This window comes from Vidua chalybeata, chromosome 1 (genome assembly GCF_026979565.1).
Source record: "Vidua chalybeata isolate OUT-0048 chromosome 1, bVidCha1 merged haplotype, whole genome shotgun sequence".
NCBI lineage: Eukaryota > Metazoa > Chordata > Aves > Passeriformes > Viduidae > Vidua > Vidua chalybeata.
In genome coordinates this window covers 132,905,075-132,911,664 of record NC_071530.1, presented here as the reverse complement: position 1 = coordinate 132,911,664, position 6,590 = coordinate 132,905,075, and positions in this window count along the sequence as shown.

The following is a 6,590-nucleotide window of genomic DNA, read 5'->3' as shown; positions in this document are numbered from 1 at the left end:
CTGTTTTCCAGGCTAACTTTGGGAGGAGCTAGGCAGATAGCTATAAGGTAGATGTATATGTGATTGATTTGAGAAGCTTTCTTTTCTCAAGCCCATTGATTCAGCTTTGTGTTAACCAGTAAAAATTTCAAGGTTGATCAATCTGTATGAAGTGAAAGTCATGTAAGTTCCTGGAAGGCTAAAAGGCAATTTGTGGTGTGTTTTTAGAGCATGACCTTAGATTCAGTTCTTCACACCAACCAGCTAACCTGCAGTAGGCATGGGTGTGCACGGAGAGGTTGTCCCAGTTCGTGTGCATGCAGTGCCCTGAGGCAGCATGGGTTAGTCCAATTCTGCATGTTGTCACAGAACCTTTGGCTCCTTTTTTAATAGTGTTTATTTGAAAAGTCTTAACTTTCAACTTTAGCTAGTTCTGTATAGTGCTGACTCTAGGGTAGGGCTGCACAAGACTACAGAAACCTCAAATGCTCTCTTGCACTGGACTTCATTTAGCTGTATCCATAATGTAAAGGTAAATCAGACTGCTGCAAGTATATGTGCATTGAGTAATGAACTGCCTGAACTGGTCAGAGAATTTCTTTATTGTGTTACTGCAGCCTCTCGATTTCTTCAAGGTCCTTTGCTTACTTTCTCACTTGAACTTACCCTACTTGAAAACTGGGGGAAGGAGGAGAAGGAGGTTTTAGGGTTTTGAAATGATGCACTGAGGTCCGGATCCTGCAGATAAAAGGGACTTTTTAAACGCTTTAGTTGGAGGTAAAATTTATACCCTTTGGCTGCAAGTGTATTTCACATGAGTGCCAGCTAGTAGGAAATTTTATTTTCTGATTCTGTAAAGCAAAGATTTTATGAAATGTCACAAACTTTTGCTTGAAAGTAAATTCTCAGTTTGTATTTGTCAGAACAGTTTTACAGGCCAGTTAGAATATACAAAATGGCTTGTGCTTTGGAGATGCAGTTTAAGAAATACTTATTACTGTTATTAAATGTAGAAGTGGAAAGGGAGTAAATTAAGTGGGTAACTTGTGTTTTGGTTTGGTTTTCTGTTTTTTTTGTTTGTTTTTTTTTTTTAACCTGAAGTTACTAGCTGACCCATGTCAAGCAGTGATAAGCTCTTCAGTTTTCCTGCTGAGGTCTTTATAGACAGACTGCTGTGTGGTTTTTGACTTAATGCAACTACAGTTGCCTAAGGTTAGATAATCCAACAGGATTCTGTCATACAGTCTTTAAAAGTTGTTTTATGTTGACTTACAGATGAGTAGAAAACAATTTCTCTATAAATGTAGCAGTGGTCAGAGCAGAAATACTTGCTGTACTTAAAGACAGTCTGCCATTAAAGCCACCCTGGAGTCTGAACACAGTATGTATTTCAGTTTGATTTGCTATGTGCTACTGTTTATGTTGTAACTGCAGTTCAGAATTTTTACAAAATATGAAAGCTGGATGATTTCTTTAGAGTACTTGGAAGTGATGTAGCCCTGTTGTGCTTGCTAGACAGCTGCAGCCCCTCTTGCTTGCTGAGGCTGTGGCAGGAGCAGGGGTGTCTGTGACACAGACCTGCAGACGGTGCTTCACTGTGTGATGTGATGGTCGTGCATGGCAAACAGGCACGCCTGCTTTGGCCTGAATGCTTCCCTGATCCAGCCCTGCAGCCTGCGTTCCATTTCCTAAGGAAGATCCAGGGCTGTGAGCCCAGACAAGGCTGTGGTACTGGTGTTGCCAGTTACTTCTTAGGAACAGGAGAAAATGGTTCCAACTTTTCATTGTGTGCATAAGCAGCTGCACAACTGGCTTACATTGGATCAGAATAAAAGTGGGTGCCCTGGATCCACCACTGGATATTTTGCTGCTTCCTATGTACTCTTGTTTCTGCTTTTTGGGGGGGGGAGGGTAGAGGTGGGGAAGGGTGTGTGGAGTTGTCTATGTCTCAGGTTTGAACCCTTGGGGTTTTTTAAATTAAAACCAAAGCACCTAAAACAAAAAAACCTGCCACCCAACCAAAAAAACCACCTGCCCCCAAAAAAACTTGGGCTAGAAAACAGCTTTTAATCCTTGATAGCCAGGCAACTGCCTTTGTTCTGGTCCAGACTGATCTTGCTGAACCAGGAATGTACCTTGTGAGTCTCCTCTTCTGTGAGGAGAGGAGGGGCAATGCTCTCAGAGCTTTGCTAAGGCCTTGGGCAGCAGCTGGAAAGTAAATGTAGCCCTAAGAAGCAGCCTGGAGGCCAGCAAGGGTGGCAGTGGCTGCCCATAGGAAGGGCTCAGTGAGTGCTGGCAGTACCAGCTGACTGCTGCAAGGAGCCAGGAGAAGGAACAGGGTATGTGACAAAGATGGCTTAACTGGCCCTGATCATAACTGAAGGAGAAAATACCTGTGAGTGCCACATAGACTGCAGGAGGGTGGCAGATGTTAAACACCTAATTTTTCCTTTTGCTGGAGACACTGCACTGACTGCAGACTTGCTCCTTCTATGAGCTCTTATTTCATCTGTTTATTAAAATTTGAAGTAAGTAGTAGCAACTGATTCACCAATTTACTGCTAGCTATTGCTTTACCATGTGAGAGTCACTACTTGTGCATCAAGTACTTGCCCTGAGTTTTAGGGAGAAGCTCCATTGCTGAGGGGAGTGGGGATGTCTGTGGCACTGGCAGAGAGGCTGCCAAGAGAAGAAGACAAGTGAAGGTCTCTAACCCAGGACTCCAGGACTATTCCCTAAGACCTGATCCTTTCACAGATGTGGGAAGGGTGGGGACCCTTCCTATTACAGTCCTTATGCTTGGAGTAACACCTATATTCACTATGTTTGCAAGCTTTTTTCCCCCTCTATATTTTCATCTATTTGCAACTGCACAGTCTTAGAGCTAAATTAGGGGTATTAACAGGATTACCCTCTTGGCTCACAGGACAAAGCTAATTGTGTTTGTCAGCCTGAGTTTAGATGTGGCAGCAGAGATTCCCTGCTGATCCCCCCTGTCTTCAACCGGCTGCTTCCCATAAGTTCTGTTAAATATGATCCTTTATTTTAATGTTCTCTTGAAATGCTTGAATGCTGCAGTGGGCAGTAGTGCAGAGCCCAATCTGTCACATGTGCATCGTGTCCTGTCCTACTGTGCCACGTCAATATGGGGCAAATCCTTCGTATCAGTCAAATAGGGGAGAGAATTCAGGCCCAAGAAGTTGCATTTAGATCCTGACTGGATATTTTTCTCAACTACCCACTCTCTGAATTCCCTTCCTTGTACCCTTAGACAAACCACTTAGCTATGTGTGTCAGCAGTTTATTGCACCTTTCCAATGGAAATCCTCGGGGTGGAGGTGATGAAGCAGAGAGGTGCTGTGCACTACAGGTCACTTGTCAGTCGCTTGCTGCAGCCAGGGATGGCCGAGCGATGTTCAGGCTCCACGGTGGACACCCTCCTCCCAGTAACTCCCCTTTGGAGCACCATCAATACCCAGCGAGCCCCAGAGCGAGTATTGCCGTTCGGGACTGCCTTGGGGCACCGCGGCGGAGCCGCCCCGGCCCCTCTCCTTTCTCAGGCGGCCGCTGGAGCTGCGGCCAGCAGGGAGCTCCAGCGCCCGCCCGGAGCCGGGGCGGCGGGAGAAGCCCTGCCCTGCTCCAGCCCGGGCCGTGCCCGGCCGCTCCCGCGTCCCGGCGGCGCCGGGGAGTCACAGCCGCTCGCCACACGCTCCGAGCTCTGACGCGCTCTTTAAATGCCCCTGGAACTGCGAACGGGGAAAGCCGTCTGGATGCGTGAGGCAGTGCCGAGGGCTGCCCAGACAGGCTGTCGGGATCCTTTCCCGCAGGCTTTCCCAGCCCCGACGGACGAAGCCCTGGCAGCCTGGTCTGACATCGTGGCCGAACCTGCCCAGAGCCAGCAGCTGAACCTAAGACCTCCCGGGCCCTCTTCCCCACAGAATTACCCGGTGAGTCTGTGACACCGGATCACAAACCCCCTTTCCAGTTTGTGCTGCACCACCGCCCTGGCTGATCGCTGCCGGCCCACACGGCTGGAGCTGTGCTGGCAGGTGCTGTGGGTAGGGCTGGCTGGAAAACCCATTTTTTTTTGAGCTGTCTGAGGATCCAAAGCCTTTCTGTTTCATGTGTTTCATGATAGAGGGGAAAGGGGGGAGACACTCCATGACACAGGACCAGGGACTCTGTCTCCCATACACATACGAACATTCCCATTAAAAGTTGCAATTTCGACAAATTACTACTCCTTTCCAACAACAAACACCTGAACAGCAAGTTCCCAGCCCACCCTAGGTTTTAAAGTGCATGGTCCTGGGATATCAGCACTGAGGGGAAGGATGAGGAGCGGACATCCCCTTCTCCAGCTGGGCTTGACCGCGAGGCGCTCGCCCCTGCCGGCTCCAGGCCGCGGTCCCTGGCCCGAGGCGAGCTCTCCTGCACAGTTTCAAGGCCGGTGCTCAAGACCTGTGCCGTCAGCAGGGCTGGTGACATGCCCCATGTTATTCCTGCAGGACAGGGATTAGCCCCGCCAGCCACCGCACCCAGCGTCCCTGCCGCTGCACTCCATGGGCTGCACCGAGGGGAGGGACTGCGGCTGGGAGACGGGGACAAGGTGGAAAGGCAGCCCTCAGGACCTGGAGAGTTGGCACGGTTTATTCCCTGCCGGGGAGGGGTTAACAGCGGCGGCAGCAGCCACGCTGACTGAAGGCTGCATCCCAACCCTGGCGCTCCACTGCGCTCAGGTTTCCTTTCTCCCCATGGGAGCCGCTGCCAGACCCAGCCCTGCCCACGTGGCAGGCACGGGCTCCTGTGGAGCCGTCCGTCAGTCCGTCCGTGCTGCAGAGCCAGCGGCAGCTGGGCCTCACCTCCCTTAACCCCGCCAGCCGAAATCAATTCAGATGAAATTTTCCACTTGAGAATCATGCGAGACCAGAATAGCTTTCCAGGGTATTCTTTTTTTTTCCTCTGCTAGCTAGAGGAAGGTCAGGCAATGCTTTGCAATGTTTGCTTTTAAAACACCCTCCAGATGGCTTTAGGAAGTCTCTACTGCGTGGGCAGCCCCACAAGGAGGACCACTCAGCCTCCCGCGTGCCAGGCTGCAGCCGCTGGCTCGGCTGCTGTTCCCCTGGCAGTCCTAGCCCTCCATCCCCTTGGGGCCATTGAGCCGAGTCCCACAAAGCCACAATGCATTTTTCCACGGTGCTGCTGCAGCGGCTGTGGGGGCCCTGTGAGATTCTGCAAGGGGCTGGATAAGTGGGGAATAGACAAGTGGGGGAAAGGCAGAAACAGAAGGGGCATTCCCAGCTTCTGTTCAGGCCCCAAAGTGGTGTTTGTTTGGTGGCTTGTGAGAAAAAAAAAAACAACCCACAAAGCAAAGCTGATATAGCTTAGCACATTTAGCATGCTGTGCTTCTGCTTCTGCCAAATGCATTTTGCAATCTCCCTGGAGCAGGGGCTCTCCCATTGCTGGTGCTGCCAAAGGGCTGGAGCCCCTCTCCAGCGGCAGCAGGCACCCACAGCCCCAGCCCCACTGCACGCATGGCATGAACCCACCCACACCCACCTCCATGGGCCACTCACTGCTGCTCTGCCTGCATGGCTGGCATGCTGCTGCTCTCCCCTGAGCCTAAGGCCCTGGAGGATGCCACCTGCTTGGGCATTTCTGTGGGGTTCAGCCATCTCAAAGTCAAGATAAGGGGAGTCACCTGTAGCCTGGCAATGAAATGGCAGGCACATAAAGCCCACAGCAGCCTTGCAACCCACTGCTCACACACAGACCTGGCTCCAGACCTTGGTGCTCTGGACGACCTTCTGGTGCCTCTCACCTGGCTGCAGGCATGTAGGGCTGGGGCTCCAGGCACTAGCTTGGCACAGCATACAAAGCTGCTGCTGGCCCAAGCAGTCTCTGGCAACCACGAGGTAATGTCTCCAGCTCAGAGCAAGGAGTTTCTTTGACATTAAACTTACTAAACCAGCAGACTGGTTATATTGGATGCACCTTGAGCAGGATGAATCCTGCCCCAGTGCAAAACCCTGGAGGACACCGGAATTCAAGAAGTTTCAGAGGAGAGATCTCTGTCTCACGTGCCAAGTGCTCTATCATGCACTCACGCAGGACTAAAGCACTCAGGATGAGATGGTGGCCACAAGCCCCTGGTGCAGGAATGCAAACAGCCTGCATGCCACACCAGGGCCAGCACTGCAGCCACAGCCAAGCAGTGTGCCTGGCTGCCGAGGCACTGGCATCCTCCACACCTGCCAGCCAGAGCCTTGCACCTGCCAGGACAGGGCAGGAGACCACTCTAGATGTGACATGGCTGGCAGGGAGAGGAGAGAGGGGATATGGTGCCAATGCACACCCTGTCACACCATAGCCCCCTGCCCTCAGCAGCACTGGGTTTCCTAGGAGCTGGTGCAGGCTCCCTGTGCCACAAACTGAGCCCATCTGCCCAACATGCTGCTCTGGGCTTGGAGAGGGTGCAGCTGTGCTTGCTCCACCTGCCTGTTTCCATATTATCACATTTTCTTTCTACCTGTGACTTTCTATTGCCTCTCCAGTGATTACTAACAATCCCCCAAACTCAGACTGATGTTGTCCCTTCAAGCTTCTGGGG